The sequence below is a fragment of the Sphaeramia orbicularis genome, chromosome 5 (genome assembly GCF_902148855.1).
Source record: "Sphaeramia orbicularis chromosome 5, fSphaOr1.1, whole genome shotgun sequence".
Lineage (NCBI taxonomy): Eukaryota > Metazoa > Chordata > Actinopteri > Kurtiformes > Apogonidae > Sphaeramia > Sphaeramia orbicularis.
In genome coordinates this window covers 32,158,886-32,171,094 of record NC_043961.1, presented here as the reverse complement: position 1 = coordinate 32,171,094, position 12,209 = coordinate 32,158,886, and the positions used below count along the sequence as shown (strand labels likewise).

Sequence of the window (12,209 nt, the reverse complement as noted above, 5' to 3'; positions counted from 1 at the left end):
AATAAGTGTACAAATATATAGATGTATATAATTCTAGTGATGTGGTTCTAAGGTGCAGTTAAACAGTCTGATGGACACAGACAGAACTGATTTCCTGTGTGGTTGGTGGTACATTTGGGTAGAATCAGTCTGTGAATGTCCTCCTGTGACTGACCAGTACGTCATGGACAGGAATAAACATGTGTTTTATCATTAACCTCCGTTCAGTGGATCATACTATTGACCCTTTGCACCGACGTCACAGTTGTCACGTGACTAGGGCTGCAGTGCCATGGTGGACGGCAAAAGCAACACAACAAACAAACGAATGAGCGACGGATTATGGCTACCAGCACTGAAAAGAAAGTTTTGGAGTTGTCCTGCGAAGTGACTCACCTTACTGGACGGCAGAAGGAACGCTATTTAGGGAAGCTAGTGACAGCAGGGCAACTTTGAAAAATTTCCCCTTTATAAGAGATAAGAAGTGCCGGTAAGTCACAGGGCCATTGGTCCTGTTTTTACTGTTTTCTTCTGTTTTCTATTTTCCACTGTTTTCTACTATTTTCTACAGTTTTCTTCTGTTTTCTGTTTTTCTTCTGTTTTCTATTTTCTACTGTTTTGTATTTTCTTCTGTTTTCTATTTTCTTCTGTTTTCTACTATTTTCTACTGTTTTCTATTTTCTACTGTTTTCTTCTGTTTTCTACTGTTTTCTATTTTCTTCTGTTTTCTACTATTTTCTACTGTTTTCTATTTTCTACTGTTTTCTTCTGTTTTCTACTGTTTTCTACTTTCTACTGTTTTCTTCTGTTTTCTACTGTTTTCTACTGTTTTCTACTTGTTTCAGCTGTTGTCCTGTTAATATTGGTCACATGTTCTCAGTCTGGATATAAAACTGCTCTGAAATGATCAAACATCTTTTTTTTTTTTTTTTTTTTTGCTTTTTTTCATGAATCACTTAAACTTCAGTCCTGCTCAAATTGACCAAACATTCCATCAGTTTTAGGACTTTAACCCTTTAAATGACAGTTTATTGATCTGAAATATTACTGATTTATTCCAAAAAGCACTAAACATTCATTGGTTCTTTTAAATAAACAGTAGGGGGTGGGGCTTCAGTGGTTAAAAGTGAGCGGTACAGGTGCAGACGTTAATATAGACGTGAGTTCAACAATAGAACCATAAATATTAGACTGTACATAAACAGACTAGTGTGTGAACTGCTGATGTGTCTTAGATTTACCTTCTACAAACACAGAAACTCAGACCATTAAAGGGAAAATATGACATCATTTATTCGGGACTTCATGAACTATGATACAGATTTTATACTCATCTGTTTTTACTATTCATTAATTAATCTTTGACTGTTTTCATACTTTAATTCATGAGTATATATGTTCTATGTCTTTTAATTGTCTGATTCTGGTTTAGATGATGTAGGTGAAAATGTCCAAGTAAAGATCTGGTGGAAAAAATCAAATAACAAGGTGTTATCAGTTTCATGATCAGAGGTGGATTCCACGGTACTCGTCCACACCTGTTGGTTCCAGATAACTGATGTTTATAACCAATGTTTACTGACCCAACACATTTACCTGGCAGAACAGGTTCTGTGGAATCAGGGAATCAGAAGGTTTAATTTATTGAAGTAAACACAAAAACGTTTCCTTTGTGAGTCACAGTTCACAAAGGCCGAGGTCCAGACATGGGTTCCAGTGAAGGGTGAGGTTTCTGGTAAGTTTCCACCTGATCCAGGCAGTGGGTGGAGAGCAGTGGAGACTCCGCCTCCAGAGACTACACCGCCTGCTTCCAAACCATGTCCATCATCAGGTCCAAGGTGAGTCCAGTCCACGGACACAACAGACTCACATCCACAGACACACAAACACACACACATACACATCAGCATGTGTTGAAGCTGATTCCAACCATTGGCTGCATTTAGTTTGAGTGTGTGTGTGTGTGTGTGTGTGTGTGTGTGTGTGTGTGTGTGTGAGATGGAGCCACACCTTTAGAACCGAACCACATTTAGACACAAATATTTAGGAGAGCTGAGGTTCAACAAAAAGTTAAGGAGTCAAGAAAAGTTTTTCCACTGCTTTAAAAATAAAAGTGGATGGGGGTCAGAGCCCTGGGGAACACCTGAGGAGACAGAGGAATGTAGATCTGAAAACAGACCCAGCTGAATATAGTGAGAGTGAACAGAAGGATTTAAAGGGAACCAGAGGAGGGCCACTAGCTTCCAGGACCACTAGAGTCCAGGACCAGGAGGTCATGGACCTGCATGGACTTTCACCTGGAATAAAGACATGATGGAGTTGAATCACTGGAAAGATCAGAGGAGGACGTGGTTGTGTGATGTGTGTGTTTGTCGTCTGCAGACCCAAACTGCCATCCAGGTGTACGGATCCATGGGCGACGCCCAGATGGCTGATGGACACCTGAAGAACAAGTGAGTCCAAACACAGGTTATTGGAGTTGCAGACCACTGGGCTTTGACATGTTTGTCCTCATGAGTTCAGATTTGTTGAGCTGCTGCAGTTTGGTTCATCCTCACCTGTGGTCGTCGTGTTGCAGGAGTGAGAAGAGCCGGCAGCGCCGCAGTTGCCGGAGGCCACCGCCGCCAAACTGAAGCAGATCCTGGACCGGCTGATGCGGACCAGATCCGACGCCAAGACGCAGATCTGGGGTCTGGAGGAGGAGCTGGAGATCCTCAAGAAGAACAACCAGGAGGTGAGTGGACGCCATCCCCCAAAACCCGGACCCACAGGACAAACTGAGCAAAGCCACCAGATGTAGATGAGGAAACATCCTGAGAGAGCAGGTTTAATGACAACAGAAGGGCACCACTGCCACAGATGAGCTGCACCCACCTGGACCAGTTGGACCCAGTCCTGGTGTCTCCTAGACTGTTCAGCTCTTAAACCCTGGGTCCCAGAGCCATGGGTTCACATTCTATAGTGGGACTTGTAGAGCCCGACCGATATGGGAGTTTTGGGGCAGATACCGATAGTGGGGGCAAAAAAAAAGCCAATAGCCAATATATCGGCCGATATATGAAATAAGAGGATGGATATACGCAGGATATTTACTGTACATGATCATAAATTCTTATAATAACCAACATATGATTCAACACAAAGAAGCAGAAGACTACTGAATTAAAATAAGCAACTTTAATTAGTAACAGTGTCAACATAAGGACTGTAAACCCACTGATAAATAAGAAAAGTAAACTGTAAACAATCATAAATAAGAAAAGGAAACTGTAAACAATGAAAAATAAGAAAAGCAAACTGTAAACAATGAAAAATAAGAAAAGTAAACTGTAAACAATGATAAATAAGAAAAGGAAACTGTAAACAATAATAAATAAGAAAAGCAAACTGTAAACAATGATAAATAAGAAAAGTAAACTGTAAACAATGATAAATTAGAAAATCAAACTGTAAACACAATAATAAATAAGAAAATCAAACTGTAAACAATGAAAGAAAAAAGCAAACTGTAAACAATGATAAATAAGAAAATCAAACTGTAAACAATGATAAATAAATAAATGTGTAGTGTTCTTTGCTGGTGCTGGAGCCCTGGCTTACTCTTTACTGCAGATGTTCATCTAGCTCCTGTGGAGTCTTTTGTGAAGTGTCTCCACACTTTACCCTTCCCCTCTGCCTGTGAAATGAAAATATATACATTTAATGCATTTTGGTCATTAGCATAGAATTGGATTCTATAGTTGGCCATTTTAAAATAAAAACAAGTGGCTGCATTTAGCTGAAAGTGATCATACATAGGCCAATGTGAGGTGTTTTTAAACTAATACATGATGTGTTTTTAAAAAGCTTATTCACAAAAACATCTTACCAATATCAATTAGTCCTATTTACTAGCTAATGAAAAGTTCCATCTGCAGCCACTGGGTATTTGCAAACAGCTCAAATATAAATGCTGAAGCAAACATTAAAAAGTGAACAAAGTTGTCTACAAACCAAATGAGAAATAATCCAAACATGCATCACATTATTAGACTTAATACAAGGGACTGAACTACATTTTATGTAACAATGTAGCTGCTTTCAAAACATGCAATACATAAAATTACAACTAAATACATTACTTGGAACTTTTCAGAATTATTTTAATGAAAACAATAACTTGTGAATTTATGAGCCCCGGTAAATCCTGCATGACAGTATGAAGTGAAGTGGGACGCTGTATACTTCTCTGATATTCATGATGGACATGGGAGTTCACAGGTGCATATATCTGTATTTCACAAAGATGCAACTTACACAGCTTTAAAAAGCTGTAGAATAGTCTGATATTAGATAATGGTGGACATGTTGATTAACAGTTGCATATGTCTGTTTATTTCACCGTGAAGCAACTTACATGACGTTAAAACGCTGTCATACACTGCTGTCTAAGACTTGTGTGAAAAAAAACTAGAATGTTCTCCTTGGCGTACCCTGACAACATGTTTCCTCAAGGACGTTTTTCTCATGGGGCACTAAAGCGTAGTGTTATATTGTTTTACAAAGTCACAGCTTTCCATGGAGTAAAATAAATGCAGTTTCTTTGTCCGTTTCTCTTGTCTTCTTCTCTGCTGCAGCCCAGTGAGTGTGAGAGGTGTTACTGCACTTCACTGGTCTGTGGGGGAGGGGGAGGGGCCAGGTATTCAGGCAGTGTGCAGCACACACACAGGAATCTCCACAGAATCAACAGAATCTCCACGCAGCAAAAAACTTCGGTTAATATACCGGTTACATATTGACCGATGTTGATTAATCGGTGATAAGCTATTATTGGCCCGATTAATCTGTCGGACTCTAGCGACTTGTCTTCCATCCATCCCACAGGTGGACCCCACCAAGACCATGGCCCAGAACACACAACTCCACCACACCATCTACTCCAAGAATCAGAAGGACCTGGAGGCCTTCCAGGCCAAGGTACCCACATGACCTCACTTCCTGTGGCGGCAGACGTTATTAGACGTCAGCGGGCCCTGATGGATTCAACCTGTGAACAGACTTTGTAGACAATGTCCCAAAGAAGAAACAGATCACATGAAATAAATCAGACCAGAAGTTTAGTCAGACACTGTTTGTCCGTTTAATAATAATAATAATAATAATAATAATAATAATAATAATAATAATAATAATAATAATAATAATAATAATGTCATTAAATGTGTTTGATTTGAGTCGTTAATGGTTGACGTTTGATCAATTCTATTCTTGTTCTTGTTAATTTAATTTAATTTACAGCTGTTTCTGATGAAGGCTGAGGTTTCAGTTCAGTGACGTCATGTTCATTCATTCCTGGGGTCAAAGGTCAGTGTCACCATTCCAGATCAGGTCCAACAGTTGGACTGAATCTACTGTTTTCTCTTTTCTACTGTTTTCTATTTTGTAATGTTTTCTTTTTTCTATTTTCTAATTTTTTCTACTGTTTTCTATTTTCTTCTGTTTTCTACTATTTTCTTCTGTTTTCTTTTTTCTACTGTTTTATTCTGTTTTCTTCGGTTTTCTACTGTTTCCTATTTTCTACTGTTTTCTTCTGTTTTCTGTTTTCTACTGTTTTCTTCTGTTTTCTTCGGTTTTCTACTGTTTCCTATTTTCTTCTGTTTTGTATTTTCCAGTTTTCTATTTTCTAATGTTTTCTATTTTCTTCTGTTTTCTATTTAGGAGCTCGGGCATCGACACGAGCACCTATTGTTCTTCTGTGCGTTTATACTTATTAGGGGCTCGGGCATCGACACTAGCACCTCTCCCCCATTGCAAAGCAATGGGAGAGAGGTTCTTGTTAGGTTCTTGAGAGGTTCTTGTTCTTGAGAGGTTCTTGTTATTGTTCTTCCACGCGTTTATTATTATTAGGGGCTCGGGCATCAACACGAGCACCTATTACTCTTCCGCGCATTTATTCTTCATCTTCATCTTCATCTTCCGGACAAAATTTCGTCCGTTAATAGGGCCCGAACCGTTGGAAAGACCCCTGCAAATTATACATCAAAACGTGCGGTTTCATCGGGAATAGTGTGCTATGTTGTTTTCGTAGAGACTTGTGAATTTTTCGCAGTTATTTGCGAAAAAAGTCCCATAGAAATGAATGGGGAGAGGAAAAAAATCAGTCAGAAAAGTCCACTTTTTTCTGACCGCTACTACTTCGCCATACTTTCACCTACAGACTTAGTTTAAACTTTAAAACGCAGGCATTTTTGTCCTCTCTGCATGAATGTACTTGGTATGAGGATGGGGTTTACAAATTCCAGTAGGTGAGTCTTCAAAAACCTCTGGGTTGAGTGAAAATTCTCAAAATTTCCTGAGTTAGCGTGTGTGATGTCATCACACTAGAGTGTAAGAGCAGTGAAAATTCAACTGAAAATTCTCTGAATAACTCGCCCTCCCGGCCAAACGATAGATCGGAGGCAAATGATCTTTTCCAAAAACGTAGCCATGGTTCCTGGGCTTCATATGAACCTATGTTTGAAGACCTAGCTCTTTTTAAAGTGAAATGACAGGCACTAGTTTGGAGGCTCATCCCTTCTTTCCCCCATTAACTCTCCATTTTATCGGATTCCTTCTTGTCTTGGTCAGTTGACTGCTTTTACACTGCCCTAACTCAGTCATTTCTCACAGTACGGGAAAAAAACCTATGTCTGTGTGTTCCCCAGGTCTCTCTGAAGCTCACAGTCATTTCGGTTTTCACCTATCTTTTACGGTTTTCCTGTAATTAGCAGTTTTTAGGGACTTGTTCTGATCCAGTCTCAGCCTATTCCTGCTGCTCTGTGTGTCAGTTTCATTCTCTGTGTGTGTCAGTGCAGCGCCGTTGCTGCGGTAACGGCCCCTCCGCTCTGTGTCCCAGGTGTGTCCAATAAACCCAATCAATCGGACATGTTTCTGCTCCCATAGCAACCCTGAAGAGTCCATACTACTACCATTACTTCTACTACTACTACTCTTACTAATACCGCTACCACTACTACTACTACTACTATTACTACTACTAAAAAGACTACTACTACTACTACTACTACTACTACTACTATTACTACTACTAAAAATACTACTACCACTAATAATAAAAATACTACGACTACTAAAAAGACTATTACTACTATTAAAAATATTACAACTACTTCTAAAAATACTACTACTACTACTACTACTACTACTAAAAATACTACTACTACTACCCTGACCTGTTCTGATCCAGTCTCAGCCTATTCATGCTGCTCTGTGTGTCAGTTTCGTTCTCTGTGTGTGTCAGTGCAGCGCCGTTGCTGTGGCAACTACTACTACTAAAAATACTACTACTACTACTACTACTTCTACTACTACTACTAATACTAAAAATACTACTACTACTACTACTACTTCTACTACTACTACTAATACTAAAAATACTACTAAAGATACTACCACTACTACTAAAATTACTACTACTAATACAAAAAATACTACTACTACTACTAAAAATACTACTACTACTTCTATTACTACTACTAATGGTGACGTCCGTCAGCTGCCAAACTTTGACACACAGATTGTCCATATAAAGTGAATGGGAGTTCAGAACACAGAATTCCCCTCTGGCCATGAAGTCTTTGGCAACGTCGAACCGACATGACCCCCCGACCCCCAAGCCCCTCTCATGATTTCCGCGTGTGGAAATTGTCTAGTTCTATGTGTCCTCCTTCTTTCTCAGTAACTGCCTTCACACGCTTCCTGAAACTTGCGCAAGTGTTCCTCAAATATTCGGGTGACAGCTTCTCCCATTCTTCTTTAATAGTATCTTCCAGACTTTCTCGTAACAGTTTTGCTCATGGTCATTCTCTTCTTTACATTATAAACAGTCTTTATGGACACTCCAGCTATTTTTGAAATCTCCTTAGGTGTGATGAGTGCATTCAGCATATCACACACTCTTGGACTTTTGCTTTCCTGATTACTCATATGGGCAAAAGTTTCTGAAAAGGTATGGATAATAGTGTTAGGTATGATTATGACATCAATATATGTTTGGTTTCAAAACAATTGACGCAGTGCCTGCTGAGAAAAAACAACTAAATGTTCATTGTAAATTTTGCTTCCCCACCCTGTATATATATATATATATATATATATATATATATATACACACACACACACACACATATATGTGTGTGTGTGTATATATATATATATATATATATACATACATACATACACATATACATATACACACACACACACAAATACACACACATATATATATATACATACACGTATGTGTGTGTGTGTGTGTGTGTGTGTGTGTGTGAGTGTGTGTATATATATATATATGTATTATATATGTGTGTGTATATATATATATATATATATACACACACACACACACACACACACACACACATATATATATATATATATATATATATATATATATATATATATATATATATATATATATATATATATATATATATATATATATATATATATGTATGTATGTATGTATGTATATATATGTATATATGTACACACACACACACACACACTCAAAATACTTTCCAACTCTGAGTGTCTGAATCTTCATGTTTTGGTAACACATTGAATAACTGGCTGACCTTTCTACATCGTATGAAATATTGTATTATGCATTTTAAAATAATTGGTCAAATGTACTTAAGGTAGCTTGAATATTTAATTAACTTTAGAACAAAAGTAGATTTAAACTTGTTGAATATTTACCTAGAATGTCGTAAATTTAGATTATACTATATTTTGCAGGGGTTATTTTTTTCAAAGCTCTACAAAAAATTTGTTGCATTTACCTAAATAATTTTAGCAAATTTTAATAATTTTTTCAGAGTCTCGGTCAATTTAAGAGTATTAATTACCACTTTGTTGCTGCAATTTATTTCATTCTACTCCACCAAGAAACACCTCTCATTTTTAACAAGATTATCTAAATGGTATTAATGTCTCATGATAAATGAAACCAACCATGTTCTTGGAAGTTTTTCAGACAAGTGCAGCTTTTCATTTAGTAACATCAAATTTAATGTACTTCTTAAAAATATTTAAAACACATGAACAAAAAAGATGGAAATACAAAAAATATAATTAAATCAGTGACTTCAAAAATAGTTTTGTTTTTTTTTTCAATATCAAAATTTTCTCATTACTTTACTGATTATAAAATCTTGCTAAAATTGTGAACATTTAGTCAGATAGTATTTGCATAACATGGTTACATGTATAGTATTTTAGCAGTATTTGTCAAATGTACTGCACGCGTTCACTGGCACATATTAATTCTTTTCACAGTGTATTAGTTAGTTTGGTGACTCATCATAGTATTTATCATAGTCATAGTATTTATCGGACAAATACAATAATAGTGAGTATCATTTTCATGGTCAGTTGGTTGATCACACACATAAATATCGTAAAGAAATGATTCAAACAACAAGCAGTTTTAACAATTAAAAAAGGTTTGTATGTGGTTTGGGAGCGCCCTCTAGTGGCTTTTCTCAGGAGGCACGTTACTTCCACTCTTTCCAGAATGTTTGGTGATGCAGTGGTGTAGTGGTCCCTGGAGAAGTGGGTATTCTCTGAATTTTTGCCTTTTTTTAAGTAGTCCAGAAAAACACCATTTTAGAAACATTGACATGTAAGACTACTCTATTTAGTTTACCCAAAAATCCATCAGTAGTATTTGCTCACTACTTTAAAATTATCATGACTTGATCAGGAGCAGTTTGTAGGTATTACTGGTCACACTAGCAGCTGCATGAATGTAAATGTATTCAACATGAGGCAAACGTAGGGTAATGTTAGCCTTTCATAATGCTAGGCTTTTATAATGTTAACCTTTCATAACATTAGTTTTTATAATGTTATGAAATAAATCAAATCAAATCAAATAATGTTAACTTGTCATAACATTAGCCTTTCATAACTTTAGTCTTTTACAATGTTAACTTGTCATGGCATTAGCCTGTCATAACGTTAACCTTTCATAACGTTAACCTTTCATAACGTTAACCTTTTATAACGTTAACCTTTCATAATGCTAACCTTCCATAACATTAGCTTTTATTATGTTAACCTTTCATAACATTAGCCTTTCATAACATTAACCTTTCATAACATTAGGCTTTCGTAACTTTAGTCTACTCGCATAGTTGAACTATTGGTGACACCATCTCTTCTCCTCTAAATGTGCAGTCATGTGACCAGTAGTTTAAAACAGTGACTCATTTGGAAACCACCTTAAAACTTATCTCAGAATTATGTATTCCATGAAAATAGGTTCTCTCGATATGTGTCACTCATTTGAAAGATGTTTATTCTGCCTTTTTTGTTCATATTTCCAATGATTGTGCATCTTTCAAAAAGATTTGCAGTGACCTGTCAATCAACTGGAGCGGCACTGGCACCTGAGGTGTCCAATCAGGTTCCAGAGGTGGCCAGCACTAGTTAGCAATATTTTCCTCAGAGTCACCTGCCCTACTCTGCCTCTGATTGGCTCATCAGTCCTCATGCCTAAAGCTAACCAATGTAATCAGTGACGACAGTGAGTACTAGCCAATTAGAGGCAGAGTAGGGCGGGTCATGGCTTCACCATTCTAGGGGAAATAATGGGTAATTTGGCTCAGATACTCAACTATACTGAATGGTGCGCATCAGGGGGATTTAGAAGTGGGTATACCCAATGATGACTGAAAAATAAGTGGGTATGCTCCATATACCCCCGTACACCCTGGACTACACCACTGTGGTGATGCAATTTCTTGCTCACCCACTTCACTGAATGAGTGAATTCCTAAGGAAAAAATAAATAAATAAAATATGTACAGCACATCCAGATAATATAACTATCTAGTGCAGGGGTCACCAACCTACCAACCCTGATCCTACATGTTTTAGACAAAGGGTGTCCAATCCCAGTCCTCGAGAGCTACTATCCTGCATGTTTTCGATGTATCCCTCTTCCAACACACCTGATTCAAATGATAAGCCAATCATCAAGCTCTGCAGAAGCCTGATAACAACCTTCAGGTGTGTTGGAAGAGAGAAACATCTAAAACATGCAGGATCGTAGCTCTCGAGGACCAGGATTGGACACCCCTGTTTTAGACCAGTCCCTCTTCCAGCACACCTGATGGTCGTTATCAGGCTTCTGCAGCCTTGGATGATGGGCTTATCATTTGAATCAGGTGTGTTGGAAGAGGGACACATCTAAAACATGCAGGATAGTACATTTGGAGGACTGGGGTTGGTGACCCCTGTTCTAGTGCGACCCATTATGCAATTATTTTAGCAGAAAAACAAGTATAATAACAAGTGATGAATTATTCACTAATAGTCTCTCCATTTGTATCTGTGCCTCGGTATGAGGGCAGTCACTAAGGCTGAAAAAAATCTCGCTATTATCCTATAGTTTTTTCAAAACATTTTTCTTATAACAAGTAGTACTTCGTATTCCATCCATACTGTTTCCACTTTGAGATGTGTGAGAATTTACAGTTTGACAAAATTAGTCATAAGTATTATTATTATTATTAGTAGTAGTAGTAGTAGTAGTAGTAGTAGTAGTAGTGTCATTATTATATTTTTTGTGATGTATTTGTATACGCATTATTGTTTTACAATTCTAGGTCCTTGAGTTTCATGTTTAAATTAATAAAGCTAAGATAAGCTAAGATAAGCTAAACTAAGCTAAGATAAGATAAGATAAGATAAGATAAGAGAACATAACATAACATAACATAACATAACATAACATAACATAACATAACATAGAACTTTATTCATCCCAAAGAAATAATTATTTACCTGAGGTGCATAGCAAACACACAAAAAGTACAAAATGCACAATGTGCCGCAGCAGTATATATACAACAAAAAATAAATAACAAGATATAACAAGTAACAATATAGCATAACAAGTAACAAGGTAGTGACAGGGGGGGGGGGGTGCTGTAAAATACCGAACAAGTAATAAAAAGGTACAGGTTTCACTGTTAGTTGAAGTGATTCAGTGACAATCTGATCAATCTGATAATATAAATTAATTGATAAAAGACTGAAACGTGGGGATGGGTGGGTGGAGGGGCGCCGTCTTGCGCCTTTCTTACCTTGTATAGTTCAGCCTTATACCTTTAGGGGGCACTATGACATGAATAGGTCGTCTGGTGGCTGGAAAATACATACACTGAAGAAGACAAGCT

General features: G+C 37.3%; 1 long non-coding RNA gene across 1 annotated transcript; it reads left to right on the top strand.

Moving 5' to 3' along the window:
• The first annotated feature begins 1,678 nt into the window (after positions 1-1,678).
• LOC115418878 (uncharacterized) lies at positions 1,679-4,998 on the top strand. Its single transcript, XR_003935366.1, has 4 exons — positions 1,679-1,817; positions 2,362-2,432; positions 2,558-2,713; positions 4,843-4,998. It is a non-coding gene; the product is annotated as an uncharacterized LOC115418878 (long non-coding RNA).
• The last annotated feature ends 7,211 nt before the right edge of the window (positions 4,999-12,209 follow it).